Source organism: Aedes albopictus, chromosome 1 (genome assembly GCF_035046485.1).
Source record: "Aedes albopictus strain Foshan chromosome 1, AalbF5, whole genome shotgun sequence".
NCBI classification, from domain to species: Eukaryota; Metazoa; Arthropoda; class Insecta; order Diptera; family Culicidae; genus Aedes; species Aedes albopictus.
This window is the reverse complement of record NC_085136.1, coordinates 18376542-18403276: the sequence shown is the minus strand read 5'-3', so window position 1 is coordinate 18403276 and position 26735 is coordinate 18376542. Positions and strand designations below refer to the sequence as shown.

Sequence of the window (26735 nt, the reverse complement as noted above, 5' to 3'; positions counted from 1 at the left end):
TTCTGTAGGAACTCCTCGAGAAATTTCTCCAGGGATTCCTCCATTGATTTCTTCACAATGTTTCCCAGGAAATTCTCCAGGAATTTCTTCAGGAATTATCCCAGGGATTCATCAATGAATTTCTTCTGATACTTTTCATAAATCCCTCCAGAAATTCCCATAGGGATTCTTTCAGAAATTCCTCGAGGAGTTCCTTCAATCTTTGCTCCAGGAAGCAGCAATTATTTTTACAGAAATTCCACAAAGAGTTCATCCTGGAATTTCTCTAGAAATTCTTCCAGGAATTCCTGCATATTTTGCTCTGGAATTTCTCCATAAAAACCTATAGGAAATTCAAGAGAGATTCTTCTAGGTATTTCTCCTGAAATTCCTCCATGAAATTATCCAGGGGATCCTCCAGAGATTAATCCTGGGCTGCAAAACGGTGAGTTGATAAGGAGAGCGTTCCTCCAGGGATACTACTAAAAATTTCTCTTGGAATTCTTCAGGGATTTTTCCTGAAATTTCTCCAGGGATATATCTTAAAATTCCTTCTCTGATTCCTTCAGGAATTCCTCCTAGGATTACAGCAGGGATTTCTCCAGGAATTTACCAAAGCTTTCTACAGGATTTCCTAGAAATCCTTTAGGGATGCCTCCAGGGATTCCTTCAAGTGTTTCTCCTTAAAATCTTCCAGAAATTCATTCTGGAATGCCTCCACGGGTTGTTCCAGAAATTCCTCCAAGTAGTGCTTCATAAATTTCTCCAGAAATTCGTCCAGGAATTTGAAAAGAAAACCTCCAGGAATTTCTCCACGGACTCCTCCTGATTCTTTCAAGAATGCCTCCACGGATTCCTCCAGGAATTTCTTCTAGAATTCCTCGTGGAATTTCTCGACGAATTCTACCAGGAATTTATCCAAGAATTATTACAAGCTTTTTTCTCACAATTCCTCCAAGGATTCCTCTAGAGATTTCTCCAGGAATTCTTGCAGGGATTCGTTAATGAACTCCTCCAGGAATTTTTCCTAAACTCCTAGAAAGTTTCTTCAGGGATTTCTCCAGAAATTCCTCCAGGCATTCTTCCAGAAAATCCTCCAGGAATTTGTACACGGAAAACTCCAGGTATACTTCCAAGGATTCCTTCAGAAATGCCTCCAGGGATTCCTCCAGAAATTATTCCAGAGATTCTTCCATGAATTTCTTTATGGTTTCTACCAAGGCTTCCTCCATAGTTTACTCCAGGAATTCCTCCAGGGGTTGGTCAATGAACCCCACCTGCAGTTCCTCCAGAAATTTGTCCAAGAATTTCTCGAAATATTTTTCCAGAAATTCCTCTATGACTTCACCCAGGAATTCCTCTATGGATTCCTCCAAGAATTCCTCTACGGATTGCTCCAGGAAGTTCTTCAAGGATTTCTTCAGGAATGCCTCCAGCGTTTCCTCATGAAATTTCTCCAAGGAATTTCTTTAAAAATTTCGTCAGCAATTCCTTTAATAGTTCCCCCTGGAAATTTTACATGAATTTGTCTAGACTCCGCCAACAGTTTTTGAGAGTTTCCTTCATGAATTCTTTCAAGCACACCTTCAGTAATGCCTCCAGGGAATCCTCCAGAAGGTCCTTCAGGGATTCCTCCTGAAATTCCTCCAGGGATTTCTCAAGGAATTCCTCGAGGTGGTAGAGCGATTCTCAAAATGATCCACGGAATGGTATTTTGATACGCGAATTACAAAAATGGCATAAAATTTAATTGTGGCGTATAGGGTGCCTGGATGATACAATGAACACCTTGATGAGCACCAAGAAGGTACATGGAACTTTAAAAAGGTATGTGTTGTGAGTGTGGTACATTATATACCTTAATGATCAAGGGAACGTCAAGATAGTGCATGCATGGCAAGTAGTTGCAGTTCGATATATAGAATGCTTAGTTAACCGTTATGTGTCCGACAAATTTTTTGCTTTTTTCTACACCGTGCTTTTTAAATGGGCGCTGGGTACCCGGGTACCCTGTCGGCCACATAAGGGTTAAAGCAGGGGATTTGGAGATGGTGTTAAAATAGCTGCTGCATAAAAATCAAATTGCGTGCGGCAATAAAGGTACATGATGTCACCGTGGTGTAAGGGATCCTTAGATCATTGGGATGGTGCACAAAATGCTGATATGGAGCATGGAATTCAAAGATGGTGCATGATGTCAGTATGGTGCATTAGTTTCACCATGATTCTGTTATACTCAACATGTTTCATATTAAGGTGCACTTTCAATTCGTGCAATGGTGCACAGAAATCAACATAGTCCAGGTACATGGAAGGCTATTTTGTATGCGAAATGCCAAAATTGTGCATCGAATTCAAATGTAAACAACATCATAATGGTGTCTACATAATATAGTGAATGCCAAAATGAAGCATGGAAAGCTTTGATGAAGGTGCATGATGCTAGTGTGCTGCATTAGTTGTCACTGTTATTCAAAGATTATTATCATGTTGCATGGCTAGGTGCACACATTTTACAAATGGTGCAAAGAATACAAAAATAAAGATATTTTATGTGATGCTCACACCATAATGGTGCATCACACGCCTAGATAATATTATTAACGCTAAAATGGTGCATGAAATTTCATTAAGGTGCATATCAGTATGATGCAGTATGATTCCTAGTTGAGTAATAGACAGTTCATTAGATCAGCATAATGCGTAGATACCTAGATGATTCTGTTGACGCTTTGAAGAAGGTGCATGATGTGAGTGTGCTGTATTAGTCGTCACCGTTATTCAGCGATACTTAGCATTATTTATGGCTAGGTGCACGAATTGCAAAAAATGGTGCTTGGAATTCAATGCAGTGCCGAAGTCGCCATGGTTCACGTACATGGAAAACAGTTTCGATTACGAAATGTCAAAATGGTGCACGTTATTCAAATATGGTGCTGACATTACTGATTAGTTAAAAGATGGTGCGTGAGATCAGCATGGATGCCTATATGATTCTGATAACATCATGGTGGTGCATGGGATACTAAGAAATTGTATGTGTCGGTGGTGCATTAGTTGCCACGTGGTTAGATGTAAGCTGCTAGAATTGCAAAAAATGGTGCATAGAATTTAACCATCGAGCGATCGCGCTGTTGTATTTTGTACAACACGGTGAAAAAATCTCGCTTTTTGTACTCAGCATTAGCGTGGTGCTGACGCAGGTAGTCAACCGCGCGAGTTACGGAAGGTTAATGTGGTACGGAAGTCAACATGGATCAGGTATAAGGAGTACAATTTAACGTACGCTAAAATTGAGCCTATAAAATTCAAATGTGAATTAAATGCTTAGATGACGCGTGAGATGGTGCTTGGGTGTTTTTGTGAACATCATGGTGGTGCACGGAATGCAAACAAGCTGCATGATGTGTGTATGGTGCATTAGTATCACCATGATTCTTTTATACTCAACATGTTCCATATGTAGGTACACAAATTGCAAAAATGGTGCAGGAAACTCAATATGGCACAGAATTCAACATGGTCCAGGTGCATGGAATGCTATTTTGTATTCGAAATGCCAAAATGGTGCATGGGATTCAAATGTGAACCACATCATAATGGTGCATAAGATGGAAAGGTTTGAAGAAAGTGCATGATGCTAGTGTTCTGCATTAGTTGTCGCCGTTATTCAGTGATTATCAACATTATATATGAAAAACGCTGAAATGGTGCTTGAAAAGCTTTGATGGTGCATGAAATTTCATCATGGTGCATATCAGTATGATGCATTAGATACCTAATTGATTAAAAGACATTGCATGAGATCAGCATAATGCGTGAATACCTATATGATTCTGTGGTCATCATGATGGTGCATTGAAAGCTTTGAAAAAGGTGCATGGTGTTAGTGTACTATTTAAGTCGTCACCGTTATTAAGTGATACTCGATATTTTGTATGGCTAGGTGCATGAATGGCAAAAAAAGGTGTTCGGAATTCAATGTGGTGCCGAAGTCGCCATGGTTCACATTACATGGAATACAGTTTTGGAATATAAAATGCCAAAATGGTGCATGTTGTTCAAATGTGGTGCTGATATCACTAATAAGTTAAAAGATGGTGCGTGAGATCAGCATGGATGCCTAGATGATTCTGTGAACGACATTGTTGGGCATGGAATACTAAGAAATTACATGTGGTGCAATAGTTGCAACCATGATTCAGTGATTCTCAACATTGCATGGGTAGATGCAAGGTGCAAGAATTGCAAAAATGGTGCATAGAATTTAATGTGGTACGGAAGCCAACATGGATTAGGTTCATGGATTACAATTTGGTGTACGATATTACTATTAAAGTTGCATCTTTCGACGTTTGCACCATATTTCTTAGATATATTTTTTTTATAGAAGGGGGGGGCAAGTGCCCCCCCTTGCCTCCCCGGTGCACGCTAGTGCATGGAAGCAAGCGCGAACAACCCAACATAAATATCGATTGGCTTGACGCACGCAGCCCCGAAGTTTGGTGGAAAAAACTCAAGTTTGGGTAGTTTCATCTCTCCGTGAAGGCTATTATTCAAATTTCATCTCTACAAAGACCAATGTTTAGACGGACTAGGCTATGTTGCCCAATTTAACACTACCCGTACAAAAACGAACAATGAAGGCTATGGGCAAAACAATTGAAAAACAATAGATTCTTATGTTAACATTGCTTTCTATTGTGTAATGTATTGTCTAATGTATTATACAGTATATTTTAAAACTTGATTCTTTATAATGATTACAATTGGTTTACATTAGATTTCATTGTTACATAGACAACCAGGGGTTCTTAAACTTTTCTTCCTTGCGACCCACTTTTAGTTGGTATAGATTTTTGCGACCCACTAGCACTTATTTCGAACGAAAAAGGTTCTTGAAAAAGTGAATGTTCATGGTGAGGGCTCGGGTTCAGTTTGGCTTTCTATTCCGCAGAATTAACACCTGTTCTGTGGCTTAGTTGGTTAAAGCACCGGTCTAGCGAATACGGGGTCGTGGGTTCGAATCCCACCAGAACGCGATTTTTTTTTCAAAAATTCATCCCTCAATTTGTCAATTAGCAACATTCTGTGTCTTCTAACTACAAGTTTTTCTGTATGTTTATGACATACCAGCAAAATCTGGTAAATGCCAGTAAAGGGCAACATATATCAGTGTATCGTATTATTCTGTTTCTGATTTTCCGTTACAATGGTTTTTTACGGCTGGCTCGTAGGGCCTGACACCAACCCCCTACTTTCCGGAGGACCATAGTGCACAGTTGAGCTTAGAGTCCTTCCCTGGCACTCGGACGTTGATCAGCCGCCCCTAACATGGGCATCAGACGCTGTTGTGAGCCGCTCCTTCTGGATAGCAGACGCTCAGGTTTGCAGAAGCCTTCCCTGTCAGCCTACGACCAAAGCTCCCACCGGGGTTGGTTACCCGATCTTCCCTAAGGTTGCTCATAGTTTTCGGCCGGTACCACGAGGAGGTAGGAATAGGAGTTGCTGGGCAGAGGCTAGTGGATCTCAATGGGATCTGAATTGCGCAACATTCCCAGCCTTTACCGTGCCTTTTCAAGGAATTGCACCAGGATTTTTTCAATGAATTCTTCTAGAGATTTCTTAGGAGACTGTAATAGGGATTCCTAGGGGCAAGACACATCTAACGAGAGAAAATCTGTGCTCGAAATGTTGTTCAGAATTCTTCGCAGTTCCTCAGATTTTCTCCCATTTATAACAAAGTGTGATCTGGCACCAATGTCAAACCGCAAAGTGTTACGTGTGCTAAATAAAAATTGCAGTTTTGGGGATGTCTTTCAACAAATTTCGTCGATCATTGATAAAAAAGTAACTCAGAATTTATCAGAGTTGCTCTCATTTGCACAGTGTCTTGCCCCTAGAGGGATTCCTATAGAAATTACAAAAGGAATTTTCACGAAATTCCTCTTGAGGATTCTACAGAATTTACTAACGAGATTTATTCAGAAATTTCAGTATACTTCTCTACGAATTCTGTGCAGTGAATCCTCCAAAAGTTTCAACAAGAATTTCTCCAGTGATTCCTCTTGGGAAGTTTGTCTATTGGCGATTAAAAGTAGAGGTGTTGTCGTGACAATTTACAAGATTGAAAGGAAAATACCTGTAACCCATCAGTTTGAACATCATTTTTTTTGGTAAATTTACCGGTAAATCGATTTTTCTACCTGGTTTTCACAAAAAAAAAAAACGATTTAATCCACCTATGGTGAACAGAACCCTTCTTACACTTATTAAAACTATTGTTGTATTATTTATATTTAACATATTTATTTTGTGTGATGGACCAAAAGTTCTAGAAAATATTGTGGATTTGGCATCTAGTGTATTTTTTTTTCCAAAATAGCATCATGGACCATGGACTAAACTACCAGAAATGCCAGACACCTTCTAGAATCTTGTATGAAATTTTTAAAAAATAGCTTACATATTCTGGAATATTGTATCTTTTGTTAACTGCCAAAAGATCTTGAATCGATTAACAAATGGATAAGAAAATCAGCGAGGTACACTTTGTCTAATATCTCTTAATCAGTCGAATAAATTAGCTCCGAAGTACTTGGTATTCATGGTTATGGTGTAAAAAGGACAAAAATGATACATCTACTATGTTAATCAGTTTTGGAATTAGCTAGTTATTTTGGCTGTCCAGTTCTTGCATTTTTCCCACAATATATAAATTCAAAGCTTTTATTTAACATATTGTTGGTTTTCATAGAATTCCTGTTTATTTGTAATTTGTTACTTATAATTTTATTGAAAACAACAACCTGCTAGTATACACTTTATATGAGGTCAGCATTATTGATTGAACAATAATTTCCTATAGACTGGTCAAAAGCTCATGCAATATATCAAACGAATATAATAATAAACAAGCGGTATTTATACCCTTCTTATGGGTGTAAGAAGGGTAAAAAAAGGGATTTATTGAAATACTCTTCAAAAGATACCTCAGTAACCAAATGTCCAATCGAAATAAAATTTCAGGGCCTTTTACAAGGATACTGTAGCTTTCATTTGGTGCTAAGAGAACCCAAATCGGTTGACAGACGGCTGAGATATTTATTATGATACACTTGGTCAAAAATCGCTCAAAAGGTTAGTCTGTATTACTCCCAAGTACTCTTTGAAAGATATCTCGATAACCAAATGTCCAATCCTAATAAAATTGTATAGGGTTCTACTAGGATGTTATAGCTTTCATTTGGTGTCAGGAAAACCGAAATCGGTTGACAGACGTTTGAGATATTTATTATGATACACTTGGTCAAAAATCTCAAAAAGTTTAGTTGAATAAATCCTAAGTACACTTCGAAAGATATCTCTGTAATCAAATGTCCAATCGAAATAAAATTTCAGAGCGTTCTACTAGGATGTTGTAGCTTTCATTTGCTGCCAAGAGAACTCAAATCGGTTGACAGACGGCTGAGATATTCATCAATATGCTAAATGTCAAAAATCTCTCAAAAAGCAAGCCTATATTACTTTAAAGTACTCTTCGAAAGATATCTCGGTAACCACATGTCCGATCGTGATAAAATTCAATAGGGTTCTACTAGGATGTAGTAGCTTTCATTTGCAACTAAGAGAATCCAAATCGGATATCAGACGAAACGGCTGAGAAACGTGCGTGACTTTTTTGTAACATACGCACACACACACACACACACACACACACACACACACACACACACACACACACACACACACACACACACACACACACACACACACACACACACACACACACATACAAACACACAGACATTTGCTCAGTTTGTCGAGCTGAGTTGATTGGTATACGGATCGAAAGTCGGTTTTTCGAGCGGTATGGGTGTAAGAAGGGTAATAAGAAGGGTAAAAAGATTATCTGGAACGACTTAATCAGTAAAATACGAAATGGGATTTCACAAAAAAAAATAACCTCTCTTCAGCAACAGATTCTTTCCCAGAGATTCCTCTAGTTTTTTTTTTTCAGGAAAAGCTTTATGAATTTCTCCAGGGATTCCTTTGGTAATTGTGCTAAAGCGTGCTTTCCCGTGACCGCTCTCAGTATAAGGCGTGTGCGTCATGAACACGTGGCAGGGGATGTTTTCGGCTTAGAATACTATTTGTAATTGAAGTGGAAAGGCGCTGGAAACAGAGCCACCAGCTGCGCTAATCGGTTTCTACTGTTTTCGGTAGACCATGTGTTACACGAGCTCTGAATCATTTTTTATGAGTAAAGAATTGATTGATAAAAATGTCCCGATTTTGTCAGCCATTTTGTAGCATAGGGGCTGACAAAATCGGGTCCTCACTGTCTTTTCCTTTGGATAATTAAAATTATGCATTGTGCTGTAGCACTTACGTTAAAATTGCGTTATTTATTCTCTTACCGTTCTCTTATACGGGTTTGATACATTTTTCCATCGAATTTAACATTGTTTATACCAGGCCCCTGGCATCAATGAATTTTATCGTAGCCAACATCTAACTGCTTTATACTCATATTCGTGTAAATTGAAAGGAGTGTGTAATGAACAAACGCTGCTTTTGTTAAATGTTGTGAGCCACACACGAAATGCATCTTCACATTGCGTGTTTGTTGGGTTGCTTTATTCAACTAATCGCTTACTCTACTACCCGTACAATAATATTAATGCGAGTTTAAAGTGATTTGTGATCATTAGAGGTTCAAAAAATGATTCCAAAAATTGAACAACAAACCAAAATAAATGTTGAACAAAAAGCTGTTGATGTTTTCCCATCTGACAGTGGGCGCTATTTACTAGTGATAGCAGAGTAAACTCGACTGGTCGGTTAGAGGAGCGAACAAAGAATGATTTATTTCTACATATAAAAAGCAAGGCTTACTATGCTAACATCCCCCCTTAAGCCTAAATTCGTAAACCCCAAGTTTCGTCTTATCTTCAATGTGCTTCGGACCCGCTAATGGTTTTGTAAGGATGTCCGCCGCCTGAAGATCTGACGCCACGTATTCCAACTTGATGGTTTTAGCTTCGACCTGTTCCCGGACATAGTGGTGCCTGATGTCGATGTGCTTGCTACGTGCTGAGTAGCCAACTTCACGCTCCGCCAAGTTGATAGCGCTCTTGTTGTCACAATGAATCACCAAAGCATCGTTCGTTCCATGGAGATCGAATAAGAAACCTTTCCACCACATGGCCTCTTGCGTTGCAGTTGACAGAGCCATGTATTCTGCCTCGGTGGTCGATAGTGCAACGGTAGATTGTCGCTTCGAGTTCCAGCTAACAGCTCCACCGTTCTGTAGAAAAACATATCCGCTGACCGACCGTCGTGTATCGGGATCGTTTCCCCAATCTGCGTCGCTGTAGCCGTAGAGTCTCGTGTCCCCGGCTCGTGTGTACGTAAGCTTTTCGTGCTTCGTACCCCTTAGGTACCGCAGTATCCGCTTAGCCGCCGTCCAGTGTGCGGAACCAGGATTACTGCAATAACTGCTGACCAAACTTACCGCATGGCTAATGTCCGGTCTTGAACACTGCGCAACGAATTGAAGTCCACCGACTAACTCTCGGAATGGAACATCTTTCATCTTCTCCTTTTCTTCTTCATTTGCAGGACACATTTCCTTCGTGAGCCGCTGGTTCACATCCAGAGGAGTAGGAGCATTATTACAGTCGATCATGTTGAACTTCTTCAACAGCTGGTCGATATAGTGTTCCTGGTCGATTGCCACGGCGCCGTCCGATCTGGTCACCCGCAGCCCTAACACCTGTTTAACTGGTCCCAAGTCCTTCATCTCGAATTCGGCGCTTAGCTGCTGCTTAATACTGGCCACCAACCGCTGATCGTTCGAAAGAATGAGGAAATCGTCCACGTATATTGCTATAATGACGAGCTTTCCTGCAACGATCCGATGGTAAACGCAGCTATCGAACTTCGACCGCTTGAACCCCATCTGCTTGAGTTTCGTGTCCAACTTCCGGTTCCATACTCTGCTGGCTTGCTTCAGGCCGTACAGAGCTTTCTGCAGCTTGCAGACTTTCGTTGGTGCCCGGTCATCACGGAACCCTTCTGGCTGCTCCATGAATATCTCCTCGTCATCTAAGTCGCCCTGCAAGAATGCAGTCACCGCGTCCATTTGGTGCACTTCGAGGTCCAGCTTCGCCGCCAATGCAAGGAGGTAACGCACTGTTGCATAACGGACGACGGGGGAGTATGTGTCCTGGTAGTCCACGCCCTTGACCTGCGAATAGCCCTTGATCACCAGTCGCGCCTTATATTCGATGGAGCCATCTGCGTTCGTCTTGATTTTGAAGACCCACTTGTTCTTCAACGCCTTCCGTCCTGGAGGTAGATTGACCAGACACCATGTTTCGTTGTCGCTCAACGCACGGATCTCGCTCTCCATCGCGTTAACCCATTGATCACCGTCAGGTCGGTCCAACGCTTCTTCAACGGTTTCTGGCTCATCTCGACTCTGTGGACTACATGCCTCGGAAAGTTTGCTGTTTGTTACGGATGCGAAAGGATACTTGCCTGTGACTGAGCGCTCCCAGTCACTGTGCTCAGAAATTTGTTGCAGACCAACATCTTCTTCTTTGGGATGTGACGGGAGCGCGATGCTTCTTGAAAGCCGCTGGCATCGTCCCGCTTGGCTGCCACAATCCTGTGAAGAGACAAGTTTCTGAGGCAGGACACTGTATGTGACCTTATAATCAGAATACTTGCCTGGTCGATGGCGCTCCCTCTCGCTGCGCCTCGGAGTAGGATGAACACTGTCTCGAGTTGGATGCGGAGGGAGCGCAGACGGTTGAACTGCTTCTTCCCCCAAACAACTTGCTTCCAAATCTTCAACTGCTTCCGGCTCCAGTTCCGTATCCGTGTCTTCGACGACCTCAGCTGGTTCGGTCTGAACCGAGTCGTTCGCTTCATCACTCTGGACGATCGCACCGGTATCTTCACAATAGGGTGCCACTTCCGCTTCAGCATGGCCGGCTTGGCAGGCCTCCGATAGTATAATGATGTCCCGGCTAACGAAAACTTGTTTTGTCACCGGATTAAACACTCTGTACCCCTTGGTATATTCCGCGTAGCCAACCAGAACGCAGGGAATGGATTTTGCGTCCCACTTCTTCCTCTTCTCCTTGGGTACGTATGCCATCACTTTAGACCCAAAAACTCGAAGATGGGATAGATTCGGTCGCTTACCGACAAACATTTCCAATGGTGTTGCTGGGCTGCCCTTGGTCGGAGATCGATTGGCAAGGTACACTGCCGTGGATGCAGCCTCTGCCCAAAAACGTTTATCGAGTCCCGAGTCCGCCAGCAAACATCGTGCCTTCTCCTCAATCGTACGATTCATCCGCTCTGACGAACCATTTTGCTGCGGGTTGTACGGTACTGTCCGCTCGTGCCGTATCCCGCTCTTCTTCAGGAAATCTTGAAACTGCTGGCCTAGATACTCCAATCCATTATCAGTTCTCAAGCATTTGATTTTCTTTCCAGATTGATTTTCGACGTGGGCCATAAATTCTTGAAATGCACTGAACGCATCGGCCTTTGATTTGAGAAAGTACGCAAACGTCATCTTGGTAGCATCGTCGATGAAGGTGATCCAGTACTTGCTGCCGCCGTGCGACGACTTCTCCATCGGTCCACACAGGTCTGAGTGGATTAACTCCAGCACATCCTTCGCCCGAGCTCCACTCGATTTGAACGGTTGCTTTCGATGCTTCCCTTCGGCACATGGTACACAGCTCGGCATTGTCGATCCGTGGATTTCGATACCACTGGCCATCGTGGTCAACCGCTTGACGCTGTCGATGTTGAGATGCGCCAACCGCCGATGCCACAGTTCCAGGTTGCCACACGGTTGTGCAACAAACGATTCATTCCGCTCAACAAGATCCAGCTTGTACAGACCATCCATCTGTTTCGCTGTGGCAATGACGTCGCCTGTTGACTCGTGTTCAACTTCACACTCTTTGGAGGTAAACGTGACCCGATACCCTTTCTTGCAAATCTCGCTCACAGACAAGAGGTTCAGTGCGAGATCTGGAACACATAAAACGTTAGCGATATCGAGATCGGTGTACGTACCTTCTACACTGGCGGTAAGCTTCACGCTTCCAACTGCCGCCACTGGGATCTCCGCTGCATTGGCCACGTAAATGGATTCGGATGATTTCTTGACCTCGGTGAGGGCCGACTGCGATCGGCACATGTGACGTCCTGCTCCAGAATCTAGGATCCAGCTTTCCGTCTGCTGCACCGGCTTATGCAGTGCCAGTAACGCCGCCTGCTTGTGACGACCAGAGCCTCCGACGGCCTTCGACTTCTGTGGACAATCGGATGCGAAATGACCTACCTTCTCGCACTTGAAGCAGCGTAGGTTTGACTTCTCCTTCTTGTTTTTCTTGTTGCGTGCCAGCAACGCTCCGGCAGAATGTCCTGATCTTTCGTCTCTTTCACACGTCACGTCTTGCAGGATCTTCGACTTGACTACATCCGCCGTTAATTGGACTCCAGACGCGTCAAGCCCCATGATCATGGGTTCATACCGCCTCGGTAAACCCATCAGCAGGATCAGCGAAAGCCACTCGTCGTCCAACTTGAACCCGATTTCTTCGAGCTTGTGGCTTGTGGACATTATCTCGTCCACGTACTCTTCCACCGACGAACAATCTTCCAGTTCCAATCGTGTCAGTTTGCGTAGCAGATTGATCTTCCGTGTCCTGCCGCACTCCTGGAATGCCGTCTTCAAACTTGTCCATGCTTCCTGCGCCGTCTTTGCCTTCTGAACCAGGCTGTAATTATACGGTTCGATGCTGAGGCAAATAGTCGCGAGAGCTCGCTCCGACAGATCCGCATTCACCTCGGTACCCTCTGGAGGGTCCACCGTTCGCCACGTTCCTTCGCGGATCATTACCATCCTCATGGCAAACGCCCACGAAACGTAGTTTTCGCGTCCTTTCAATTTTTCCACCGGTATGAGAGACATACCACCGCCTGGAAGCCTCGGAGCAACATCCGCTTGTCCTCCGCCGGGTTGGTGTCCACCGCTTCCGCGAGCTTCTTCACTTCGTCTTCCGTTACCATCGTGTCCGCTTCTGGCTTGGTTCCCGCTTCCGTTTTGGTTACCACCGCCTCCGGAACGCCTGGTTTTATTTCTTCCGTCTTGAAACATCTTCTATATCTCGAGCGTGAAAAAATCTTGAAGTGAAAAAAATTTTCTTCGGCTTGTTGATTGGCCGTTTCTATGGTTACTCGTACTACGGCCCATAACCTGATAGCAGAGTAAACTCGACTGGTCGGTTAGAGGGGCGAACAAAGAATGATTTATTTCTACATATAAAAAGCAAGGCTTACTATGCTAACAACTAGCGCCCAGGACATCCTGTCTACCATAATTCCAATGCATTGATATAGGCCGTGTCGGGGGCCTGGTTTATACATGCCACCGTTTTTTTTTTCTTTTAATATTTTAAACTACGTGTCGGTGTCCAACTCTATTCCCATTGATAAATGGATCATTCGACTTTTTATTGGAACACCCCTACGCAAACCAAACAAAAACAACCGTGGCCTTGTAGAGACATATGTGTGTGCGTAAAGGGATCGCAGTGAGCACACGCACACAGCCAAGAACATGTGTGCGCTCCGACAGGAAAGGGCGTCGCGGTTGCATTTGTATGCGCCCGTTACGAAATATTTAATTGACCAATCCAAATTCCTGTGTGGTAGTGGTTTGTGTTCAGATTTCCCGTGTTAATCTATCTGTAAGAACTTTGTAAACATCTTTTGTTCTCACGTATATGGATAGGCTTGCAGTAGGTTTCGTGAGACTTTTTTTGGACAACTCAATAGATTCCAACACCAACACAGCCACGCTCGTAATCGTTTTATGATAATAATTAAATACCATATCAAAACAACCACACAGCCCTACAGTCACTATATACACAGTCTGGCGGACTGTCACTTTCGACCGGAGCCAATCGAGCATGCCGTCATAGTGTCTACACCGATAAATGCTACACCGTGACGTCATGCTCGATTGGCTCCGGTCGAAAGTGACAGTCCGCCAGACTGTGTATATAGTGACTGTACACAGCCCACCATGTAAGGAACGTCCTCAGCAGGCAATCACACACCTATCTAATCTACACTCGCTTTCCCTTCCTGCTGCTTTCCAACCAACCGTGCGCACATTTCTCACGGTAAACTGGATCACACCAGCAGCAAGTCAAGGCGACATCGACATCATCATCGCTGTCTCTTTCGTTCTTTCTCCACTGACACTACACTACACTGGGATGAGCAGGACCGAACGAAAGTTCTCCCCCCATGTCACGACACAACCGCGATCTTCTCGGCGGAACGAAATGCGTAAAATATTGGTCCAGATTTAGCCGACCACACTTACCTTCGCGCACTGGAAAACAGCTCCCACCTACGGAAAGCACTGCCACGCGACCGAAAATGGTGCAAAATCCACGAAAAGATCCGCCGAAAACACCGAAAATTACGCTCGAAAAGTTTCGTTTCCTCCGAAGTTGTACGCACAAACCGCGAGCAAACACAACACTATACTTCTTTCCGGAGACGTCGTAGTTTTACTTTATGATGGTGAGCTAGCAGCAGCTCAACTTCAACTCACGACCAGGGATGCCAGGTGAAATTTTCGAATGTCTTCGCAAGGCACGTTGAAATGTCTTCACATTAGGGTGTCCCAAAATAAATAAAGTGTGAAAAAGTTAACTTGCTCACCCCTCAAATGATAGATTAAGGTGTCTGGATCAAAAGTGCCATACATGAAAACTTGATAAAAAAAAATATCTAGAGGTTGCACGCATCAATTTTATGAAAAAGTCAATTTATTGCTTATTTTTTTAATAAAATGCACATAAAAGCTAAAAATTATTGAAAAACAAATGAACTAATACCCGTAGAATATAGTTGGATGTCACAGGAACTTACTTTGAGTGAATTTGCAGCCGAAAAAAAATGTTTTGTTCACCTAAAATAGCATTAAAAACCAAAAAAACACAACATTTTTGACTAAAAAAAAGGTTTATGCATTATTTATGAGGATTTTAAAATTTTTCATGCAGATGAGAATACCCTTATCTTGTTGCAAATTTTGTGTAGATAATTTTTGTAAAAAAGTTTCTGGATATCTACCTCCTGAGCAAAGATATTATTAAAAAGGTAAAAGAAGAATTTAACAAAAAAAAAAGTTTTTTCTTCAGAATGATACTTTATGTCCCGTATGTATGTTTTATATATTAAACAAATAATATTATTATGTTCAACTACACTAAAAATGCTTTATTTTGAAGTAAAATACTGATTAACACTAGATTTGAGTGAATTGCACTGATTGCGCCTATTGTGTGCAACTTCTATAATCATTTCGTTCTTCTGTTTCCCGTCTTTCGGACCAACGTTGTTATATGAAGAACACAACGATATTGCTCTTTCTGACCTGTAACGTTGATTGCATCCTAGGGGCAAGACACTGTGCAAACGAGAGCAACTCTGAGAATGTCTGAGTAACTCTTTCTGTCGATGATCGACGAAACTTGTTGAAAGACATCCCTAAAACTGCAATTTTCATTCAGCACACGCCACACTTTGCAGTTTGACATTGGTGCCAGATCACACTTTGGCATAAATGGGAGAAATTCTGAGGAACTGTGAGGAATTCTGAACAACACCTCGAACACAGATTTGCACTCGTTAGATCTGTCCTGCCCCTAGATTGCATCGCACAGCATCGTCCCAGCTTGAAAATCGCAATTATCTGCCCAATGGATTGTATCTTCGAACAGAAAGCTTGTTTTTATTTCTAAAGTTTCAAAAAACTTTAACGTGTTCTGGGTAACGTAGCTTGATATATCGTAGGACTTGAATTTCTTTACCCGAATCAGATTCTTCTGTGAATAAATATTATATTATGTGAAAGTGTATATAAGGCAGATCGTAAAGCAATTTACCTTGTTGTCGTTTTTCCGTGACAGTCTCTTTACCATCTTTCGCTTGTCTTCAAGTGATACAGTTTGATCAAAAAAAGCAAGCGCAATGTTGTATTCTGAAATATACCAGAGGTGGTTTTCGAATTTTTCAGAAACTGCTTTTCCGATCTCCGGATCTTGATATTGTTTGACAGATTTCATGAAATTTAAATCATTTCGAGGGGCTGAAGTGGCCAAAGGAGCATCATACCATACTTTGATGTATATTCGTAAAACGAATAATACGAACCTTTTCAGCTGAGAGTGGTATTCGCCTTCACCTTCGAACTGCCCACGGAATAAATACATTTTCAAACTGTAAATGCCCTTTGCCATCCAACGAGCGTGATGCATTGCTCCGGGTGGACGCAGTTTGAATGTTTTCGCTGGCGTTAGACACATCAACCCCAACTGAAGAAACTCGGCATAATCTTCTCTATGATAAGGCTTCTCCAGAAGTTTTTCAAATTTTTCTATCAAACAATGCCTCTCGTTAGCTCTGATGTCACTTTCCGGAAGATGATGATAAGAATTTTGGTCCAAATATTCCCACTTGTCTCGAAAACTTTTGAAAAGTGTGTCATCCGGAGACGAAGTCTTCGCTTGGAAGGATGTTTTGTACGCCGTCATCAACATCAGTTCGAACACGTGGTGTCTACACGGGAAATCCAGCAGCTTCCTTCCAAGCAGCTGATCTATGATGACGGAAGCTCCGTTCCTCTCCCCAGAGTTGACTCGCGTTGTGTCGTAGGACTTTGCTTTGATTTTGTCGGTCAGGTTCCACTCATTTAAGCAAGATACTACTTGCTCGGCTACTGCTCGCCCGGTTCCATGGTTAATGAATTCACATGAAAGAATTTGCTCTGGTGCTCCATTTCCCGTTACCACAGACAAACAGACATACTACTTTGAAGAAATTTGTTTCAAAAACATCGTTAGCCATCACACTAGCACCCTCTATAATGCACAATCCGAAGCATTCGTTTGCTGGTGTACTATCCCTCGGCTCGATGTAATAATTTAGCAGGTGACGACTCCCCCTTGGCGTTATCCATTCATGAAAGATGAACAAAAGTTCATGATTGAGTCATTTTATGTAAACATTTATGGGCGTCGCGTTCATTTCTCTCCAAAAGTGAGACGTTATGTAGAAACAGCAGCGCCACCATGACACATGCGAACACAGTCCGAACCACACTGAATTTTCAAAATGACCGTTAAATCGTACGATGATTGCGATTTGAGTGGTACGTCTGTTTGTCTGTGCCGTTACTACGACGGCTAGCTTCTCCCTTTTTCGCTTTTAATCAAAAAGCTGCTTCGAATCAAAGTGCACGACCACCGCGTTACTGCTTTCGAAGGTAGTCCTGATGGTTTTAGCAATCGTTTCCCGAGCCTTAAAACGTAAAATCATAAGCAGACGGCAAAATATCGATCGAAAAGGTACAAACCTGCTTTCTATTTCTTTGGCACGTAGATTTGCTTAAACTCAGCTCATCTAATCCGTAGCCAAGGGATGCAGCAGTCGCTCCAACCAAACCAACAGCTCCACGGTTGGATACTTTTTCCCTATCCAAATTCTCCACTACTATATTGGACAGCAAGTCGATGCGGGTTTTCTTCACAGATGCTACTGACGCTAGTACATATTCTGGATCTTCCTCAGGCAGCAATTCAATTTCTTCCGCGGCCTCCAAAGGTTCTCCAAGATCTTCCGTTTCTTTTATCAGCTCTAATTTATTACTTCGGTTCAATGTATGTCTTCTGATCGACAGTTGCTTCATACTGATTGGATGATTTGAAAGTTTTTGTTGCTTCCAAAGAGTCAAGCGATCTCCATTAAGCTTTGCTTCCATCGCATAACTTGACGCGTCGAAAATTTCGGTTATGCTCCTCCTGAATGCGAGTGAACCACTGGCAGATTGTTTCTGTTTTTTGATCATCCTCCACTTTGAAACTAACTTCATTGTCGACCGGAGAACGTTTCTTGCAGCCTATATTCAGCCACAAACAAAACTTCAATTTACTCTTTTATTAGTATTAATTTTATTCATTACCTGTGGAATAAATCCAACAGCAATCCAACTTTCATGTACTGCACTTGCAACGTTGTGGCAACTTTTCGCAATTGTATTTTTCAAGACTTCATGCTCATACCGAAAATATGCAAGAACATCCAGCTTCGAGGGGAGATGCTCTTTTGGCAGGTTTCGTTTGGGGGGACATATGTTCGATTTATCTTGAAGTCTTTCAATTTCCTTGGCATCTTGACTTCTCTCAAGCACTGCTGAACAAATTATGAGCTGAAAAAATCATTTTCTAAACCAAGCCTACTTTACAGAATATTCAAAGTCAGACGCTGACTCCATAGAAACCCAATAATGCAAAGAAGCACTACGATGTGCCATTTTCAGTTGGCATTTATTTACTTTACTTTGGAACATGTTGCCAGGCAATATTAAATTTTGCATAAAAATCAGAGTAATCCGATACAATAAATATCAATATGCATTTCATAACACCCCTATCGTCCCTTTGCGTGGCCAATTTATATAAGATCTACATTATAGGTACATACGGGACAAAAAGTATCATTCTGAAGAAAAAACCTTTTTTTTGTTAAATTATCCTTTTACCTTTTTAATAATATCTTTGCTCAGGAGGTAGATATCCAGAAACTTTTTTTTACAAAAATTATCTACACAAAATTTGCAACAAGATAAGGGTATTCTCATCTGCATGAAAAATTTTAAAATCCTTATAAATAATGCATAAACCTTTTTTTTAGTCAAAAATGTTGTGTTTTTTTGGTTTTTAATGCTATTTTAGGTGAACAAAACATTTTTTTTCGGCTGCAAATTCACTCAAAGTAAGTTCCTGTGACATCCAACTATATTCTACGGGTATTAGTTCATTTGTTTTTCAATAATTTTTAGCTTTTATGTGCATTTTATTAAAAAAATAAGCAATAAATTGACTTTTTTCATAAAATTGATGCGTGCAACCTCTAGATATTTTTTTATCAAGTTTTCATGTATGGCACTTTTGATCCAGACACCTTAATCTATCATTTGAGGGGTGAGCAAGTTAACTTTTTCACACTTTATTTATTTTGGGACACCCTACACTCAAACTAATTTCATGATAGAATGTAAGTGCTGAAAGCACATAGATTACGAACGAGAGAGAAAAAAATCATTCTATGTGCGACTAATGAAAATTAAAACTTGATTTATTAAATTACATTCTTCCAATAATACATTTAGAGTGTAGCAACATAAAAAGCAACCCTGTCAACATTAAAATCTAAACACAAACATAACAAACGCGAAACGAAGTTGGCGCGCGAAGAAGACGCATTACGACTCGGAGTTTCGAGATTTCTTTTCCAACGGAGCCTCGCGTGGTGCTTTGAAGCATTAAATTCGTCGTCCGAGTTGCTTGCTGTTTTGAAGGTGAGTAGTTAATTATTAATTCGAACTTTGAAAACCTCTCCAAACTCTACGTTTATTTTGTATTTTTTTCGGCATTATCCATAGAATCACCGTCACGGAGGACAAATGCGGAAACAACTTGGGAGCTGCCGGAAAAAGCTGAAACTGGAACATGCTTTTTGACCGGATAACAGCCTGATGGAAGCTCTCTTCGGCGGAAGCCAACACTTCGTCGGGCGTGGGTCACTGTCGACCATCATTGGACGTAGCACTAACCTCCCCAAAACTACAAGCACTTCAATGCAACCGGTGGTTTTTCCAGTTCCTCCGAACGGTAAAGGACCTCGAGTCCTCGACACGCCCTGCACGTCATCACTCTTTGGCTCACCCCAACCTGGGAGTACAACTTCGCGCTGCTGGAAATGGCTCCTTCCACCATGAAAGAAAGGTAAGCGAATGGGTGTTCTGGCCATAGGTCTGCAATGGCCAAGGCCATAAAACATTATATATACTAGATTATGTACACAAAGTCTTATAAATAAATCTTTTTCAAAACAATCGTCAATGGTTCCCTTTATTTACTGTAGAATAAAAAATCAAGTATGGCTCAATCTGTGATCGAATTCGATCGCAGATTATTCAAAATTTTGGTTTATTTTCATTTCAAACCCAACCTCTAAAGAAAAAAAAACATCATTGTTATTTATAGAAACTATGCGCCTAACGATTAAAATACTATAAATTGAACCATAAAATGCAAAAAGTTTGCACATAAATTTCATCTTGACTGAATTGACAAAGTTTCGATAGGGCTGCACTTATTTTTCAAGTGCAAAAGCTATTGGTCAGAATCCAAGTGCAGGGCACTTATATTCAATATGTTAATTATTCTGAGTGTACTTCACATGCATGTCTTCACACACCATATTGTGGCTTTGGTATAAAACTAATGTTAAAAATCAAAATTTATGCTATGTTCTCACTGCGCTCTATAATGCGTGATGACCTTAATGATGACATCTTATATCAAGAAAGGCGTTGTAATTCCTCCAAGAGTCTGAAATCCCTTCAAGAGTTTCTTCTGGGATTCCTCCAGTTTTTTTTTTGTGATTCCTGACAAAGCTTCATAACAAATTTATTAAGTTCACCGGGAAGTCTCTTCAGACATTCCTACAGAAGTACCTCGGGAATTACTTTCCAAGTTTCCAGATATACTTCTCCAGGAGTCTTCGAGAAATTCTCCAGGAGTTTCTCGGGAATTCGTCCATGGCTTCCCCAAGAATACCATGCGAATTCCTTAAGAACCTTCGCAGAATTCTTGCAGCATTTGAGGTAGAATTCCTCCAGGATTACGCAGGGAATTTCTCCATGATTTTACTGAAAATATTAACATAAATTATTCGAAAATTCCCTCCTGAACTTCCATGAAATTTACTTTGAGTTTCCCAAGAAGTCTTCCAACAATAATGCATGGTTTCCTCTGGATTTCCCTCGAATATTTCAAGGGTTTTCCAAAAATGCCTCAAGAAGTTCCTCGGATTTATTTCTACAAAAAATCCTTCAGAATATCCTCGCGAATTCATCCAGGAATCCCTTGGAAATTGCTCCAAAAGTTCCTTGGAAATTCCACCATCAGTTCTTTAGAAATTCCTGCAAAAATTCCAGGCAATTTCAACAAAAGTCCCAGAGAGTGTAATGTATCTTGGAGCTCTACACGCTAAGATCAGTTTACCCATAAATGGGTAGTTCATTAACCCATATTTGGGTTTCATATCCATTACCCATAATATGGGTAAAATATACCTTCGAAAAACGGTAAATTTTACCCATATTATAGGTAAAATCGCTATACCCAAATATGGGTAAATGAACTTACCCATATTTGGATGAAAATTTTCAAGTTAGCAACTTTTCTCGGAATGCATTAGAGCACCTTTAACGGTGCGCTTCTATACCCCGTTTGGCAGCCCTCCATCATTGCAGCAAACTTTACCGGTCGCTGCTGGATGCGCTCGCAAAATAATAGCGCTATGGGTGGGTGACCAAATATAGTAGCGGGACTGTTGCGCTGCTAAAAATTCTATGGGAATATGACAGCCCTCCCGATACGAATCAGGGTGACTAATTTGATTGCTACCGGTGTGGAAAAGGGTGGTTAAGTCAAAATGGTAGCGCTGCGCGGGTTGCTCGAATAGTAGCCCCCGTTAATGTTGCTCTTAGTGCGCCATCATAACACTATCGGGAAATTTTAGATATTTTGATTTCCACGGCACCGCCAGCCAATCGAGGTCCTTCAGCATCAGGTTTAATGACCGATACCGCGTCCATCGGATTCCCACGCGAGTTAGAGTTGAGGTTCCCATATACATTGATATTTTGATCGGTAAGTACTTCCTGGATAAATTGATCCCGTTCAATTTTCAATTACGATGGATTTTTTTTTCGTTTCACAGGGTTTGGTACACGAAGATAATGCAGGAGCAACAAATCATCATGTAGAGCTACAAGAAAGGCTACAAAAGCATGGAATTTGCAGGTAAGTTCCATAGTGACAGCATCATTTTCATTATCGACCGTAAAATAAAAATATCAGTCTTATTCCACAGTTCCGACTGCACCAAGGCTTCAACCGCCGGAAGAACGGGGAACGGAAGAACAACTGCCCGATGAACAACAGCCGGAGGGGAAAATTACATACATGGGTCGTTATGAAAACTTCAAAGAGCTCCGTCTCGGAACGTCTGTTTTCCAGGAGGAAAATGATTTAAGAGTATTTGAAATATGTAAAAATTTATTTATTATTTTCGTTTAACAATTAGATTGCAATAAACTACAAAATATGTGCAAAATTTTGTATAAATTTATTGATAAATACAAAATAGTTAACAGTTCAAAAATATAAGAAAAGTCGAAAAGTAAACACGGTGAAATTACTCATTTATGAGTAAATCGATTTACTCATTTTTTACAAAAAGCACTTTACCCATATATGAGTAATGGGCCTTTACCCATAAAATGCGAATGTGCACTTTTCAGCGATTATGGGTAAAGTTTACCCATATTTGAGTAAACTGACCTTAGCGTGTAAGGAAATTCCTTAATGAGTTTCATGAGTTTAGAGAATTTCTCCAGGAATTTCCCGGAAATCTCTTCATGAATTCCCCAAGAATATTACGGAAATCCCCTTAGAAGCAACCGAAGTATTGCTGCAGTAATTGTGGTAGAGTCCCTCCGGGGTTTCCCAGGGAATTTCTCAACATTTGTTTTATTTACTACATAAATTATCCGGAAATTTCATCTACAACTTCCACGAAATTTACTTCAGAAGTCTTCCGAATACTCCTCCAGCAATAATGCATAATTCCTCGGGTTTATATCCAAGAGTTTCTCAAAAAAAAATCCGGAAATTCTTCCAGAAGATCCTCGGGAATTCATTCTTGCGCTCAGAAGAAATTCCTCAAAGAGTTCTGCGGGAATTCCTCCAGAAGATAATTGGGAATTTCTGCAGTAGGTTCTCGGATATTCCTTTAGAAGTTCCTCGGGAATTCTTCCAGAAGTGTGTGGGGAATTTGTCAGGAAATTTTCGGGAATTGTTCCACAATTTCTTTTTGAATTCTTCCAGGAGTTTTACGGGAGCTCTTCCAGAAGTATTTCGGGAAGATCCGCGGGAATTCCTAGTAGAAATCCTCGGGAAGATTCCTCCAGGAGTTCTTTGGGAATTCCTCCAGGAGTTCTTCGGGAATTCCTCCAGAAGTTAATCAGGAATTTTTCCAGAAGATCCTCGGACTTTTCTCTAGGAGTTCTTCGGGAATTCCGCCATGAGTTCTTCGGAAAATTCTTCCAGGAAATCCACGGGGAGTTTCATGGAAATTTCTCCAAGAGTCCCCGAGAATTTCTTCAGGAATTTCCCAGGAAATACCCTCCAGAATTTCCATGAAATTTATTTCAGAAGTTCATCAAGAACTCCTCCAGCAATTATGTATGGTTCTCTCCAGGTGTTCCCTAGTACTTTTCGTGGTTTTTCTCAAATAATTCCTAAAGAAGTTTCTCGTATTTATTTCCATGAATTCTACAAAGAAATCCGAAAAATCATCCAGGTGTTCCACGGGTATTCCTCCCGGAATCTCTCGAAAATTCCTCCAGTATATCCTCGGTAATACCTCCAGAAGATCCTCGGGAAATCATCCTGGAGTTCATCGGAAATTCCTCCAGAAGGTCCTCGGGAATTCATGCAGGAGTTCCTCGAGAATTATTCAAGAAGATCTTTGGGTAATCCTTCAAGAAGATCTTCGGGTAATTCTCCAGAAGATCCTTAAGGGTTCCTTCTGGAAATCGTCAGTAGTTCCTCCAGGATTTCCTCAGAAATTCCTCCAGAAATTCCTTGGGAACTCCACCTCGGGAATTCCTCCATAAGTTTCCAAAAATTCCTCCATGAGTTCCTCAGAAATTTCGTCAGGAGTAACTGGAGGTATCCATAGGAACATCCAGTTGAACTTCTGATAAACTCCTGAAAGTCCTCCTCCGTAGAAGTTTCCCCGAGAAAATGCTAGAGGGATTCTCGAGGATCTCCTGGAGAAATTCCCAAGGAGCTCTTGGAGAAATTCCCAAAGAGCTCTTGGAGAAATTCCCAAGGATAAACTTTAGGAATTCTCGAGAAACTCCTGGAGGTCTATCCGTGAATCTTCTGGAGAGATTCCCGAAGAACTCCTGGAAGAAATCGCGAGGAACTCGTGAAGAATTCCCTCATTGGCGTATCTAGGATTTTTTCCTAGGGGGTGCCTGGGGGGTGCCAGTTTCAGTGGCTTCTAGGTTGTTTTGCTTTTTTTTTGTAAAAAGAAACACCGATCCACCCTCAATTTCTTAGTACAATGATATACTGCATCGCGGGACAAATTAGCCCGAAAATTTAAACGTGCTATAATTTAAAGAACAGTTTTTTCTAATCCAAACCGTTGTACTGACTTAACACTCTCCCCGCCATGTGAGGTTTGAGAACTTGATAACTTGATTAGGTATAATACATGGAATTTGTATTTTCAGTTTGAACTTTACAATCATCCCAACCCCTTTGTTTTGTGAATTGAATACAATGGTTAAGAATACATTTTCAGAGCAATTACGCAAGTTTACAAAATAAAACGAAAGTCGTGAACTTTTGTGAACGACCAAAATGTTTGAAGCACAATTTTGTGCTGATTTCGAAACCGACCTTCAAAAAATTTTAAGTAGAACAGTTTTTGAGTTTTAGCGCAATGTCGAGTTTTACAACTTTTCAAAATATGTAATTTACTAAAATTCAAATATATTGCGTTTTGTTAAACCAATTTCAAATCTTTTTTTATCAATTGAAAGCTGAATACAATACCATTCAATCATCTGGTTTTGCGTCAGATTGATGAAATTCAAGATATTGGCGAGATTTAGGGACGATCTTCTTAAATTTTTAGCCAAATTCCCAAAATTTTTGGAAGAAATGTATTTTAAGAAAAACCAACTTAAAAATTTATTCTCAACGTTTTTTTGACATATCATATGTAGGCGAGTTACAGTAAAAAAATCAGCTCAATCGGAGTATTGATTACGGAGAATAAGATGTGTGAAGTGAGCGACTTTGCTTAAAAATAGAACAAAAATCGATTTCAAATCATCAACCTTGTATGGAAAGTCGAAAAAAAATCCGCTCTACTGTAATTTTTTTCCTTCGCGTTTTCGAACTCAGGGCATGATTCTACACTAAAAATGATCATCAGCTTACCGAGTTCAAAAATGCTGTAAATTTAAGGAGATCGCCTCCAAAAACCCGCCAATATTTTGAATTTAATCAATCTGACGCAAAACCTGTATTCAGATAATCGAATGGTATTATATTCAGCTTTTAATTTATTGAAAAAGATTTAAAAATGTTTCAACAAAACGCAGGAAATTTGAATTATATTAAAATCCATATTTTGAAAAAGTTTAAAATTCGATATTGAACTAAAACTCAAAAATTGTTCTACATTAAATTTTTGGAAGCATGGTTTCGAAATCAGCGCTAAATTATGCTTCAAAAATTTTGGCAAAACATTGTTCGGTAATTCCTCAGGGAATATTCCCGGCAATTTATTTGGAAATTGTTTTGCAATTTATTTTAATTAGGACTTCTCTTAGAAATCTCTCAGTAATTTCTTTGAATTCGGCAAATTTCTTCGGCAATTTCTTTAAGGATTATTATTTGGTTATATGTCTGGAATTTGATACTAAACAGCTTTTACGCATCCTTTGAAAATTTCATCGGAAATTTCTTCGAAAATTCCCCTTGGAGTTTATTTGGCTTTTTATTTCATTGGCAAATCTTTTGAAATGTTTTCTCGGGAGTTCCTCCGCCAATTTTTTAGTAGTATTTCAAGCGATGTTTTGTTAATGTCAGCAATTCTATTGACATTTGCTTTTAAAAATTCTCCAATTACTCTTTAGGCGATTTTTTTGGGAATTCCTTTGGTAATTCATTCGACATTGACTCTTGGAACTTCCTCATATTTTTTTTGGAAATGTCTCCGGCAAGTCATTCTACTTTTTTTTCGGATTTTCGTCGATTTTTTGGACTATATTGCTATTAGGTATTTCTTCGCCAATTCCTTCGAAAATTCCTTCGGAAGTTCTTTTATAAATCGCTTATCTAATTTAAAAAAAATAATTCTTTAGACAATTTCTTCTAGATTTCTTCAGTAATTATGTAAGGAATTCCTGCACCAGATGATTTCGGAACACCTTCGGCATTTCCGATGTTACTTCCATTGAACATTTATTTGGGAATTTTATCAGCAAATCTTTTGGAAATCCTGGAAACTTTAGGAACTTCTTCGGTAATTCTTTTGGAAATTTATTCGGCAATTTTCTTAGAGATTTCCTTCGGGAATTTCTTTGAAAAAAAATCTCTGGTGGTTCTTTGAAAAATCTGTTACTGCAATTACTATTGGAATTCTTTCTAAATTTTCTCAGAAATTCCTTTGATGATTTCGGAAAATTCTATGAGAATTTTATTAATTTTTTTTGTGAATGTTTGTGGACATTTTTATAGAATATATTTTGACAATTTATTGTGAGATTGGATTCGGCCAATTTCTTAAAAAAGCCTTACTATTTTCATCAGGAATTCCTCTGGTAGTTCTTATATTAATTCTTTCGGCAACTACCTTGAAAGCTCCTAGGTAATTTTGATGGATTTTTTTCCGGCAATTTCTTTGGGAATTTGTCAGGAAATTTTTCGTTTAGGGATTCTATAGATTTCTATTGGGATTCCTTCAGCTAGAATTCA

The 26735-nt window shown here is 40.5% G+C and overlaps 1 protein-coding gene and 1 long non-coding RNA gene across 2 annotated transcripts in view; one reads left to right on the top strand and one right to left on the bottom strand.

Annotated features, from left to right (window-relative positions):
• LOC109412265 (nuclear factor of activated T-cells 5) overlaps positions 1 to 14621 on the bottom strand; it is a 379626-nt gene extending 365005 nt beyond the window's left edge. The window contains exon 1 of the mRNA XM_062844140.1: positions 14414 to 14621. The gene's annotated coding sequence lies outside the window, so the exon portion shown is untranslated. The remainder of the gene's footprint in view (positions 1 to 14413) is intronic.
• A 4503-nt stretch (positions 14622 to 19124) lies between these two features.
• LOC134284817 (uncharacterized) lies at positions 19125 to 22543 on the top strand. Its single transcript, XR_009995953.1, has 4 exons — positions 19125 to 19459; positions 19544 to 21821; positions 21892 to 21974; positions 22045 to 22543. It is a non-coding gene; the product is annotated as an uncharacterized LOC134284817 (long non-coding RNA).
• The last annotated feature ends 4192 nt before the right edge of the window (positions 22544 to 26735 follow it).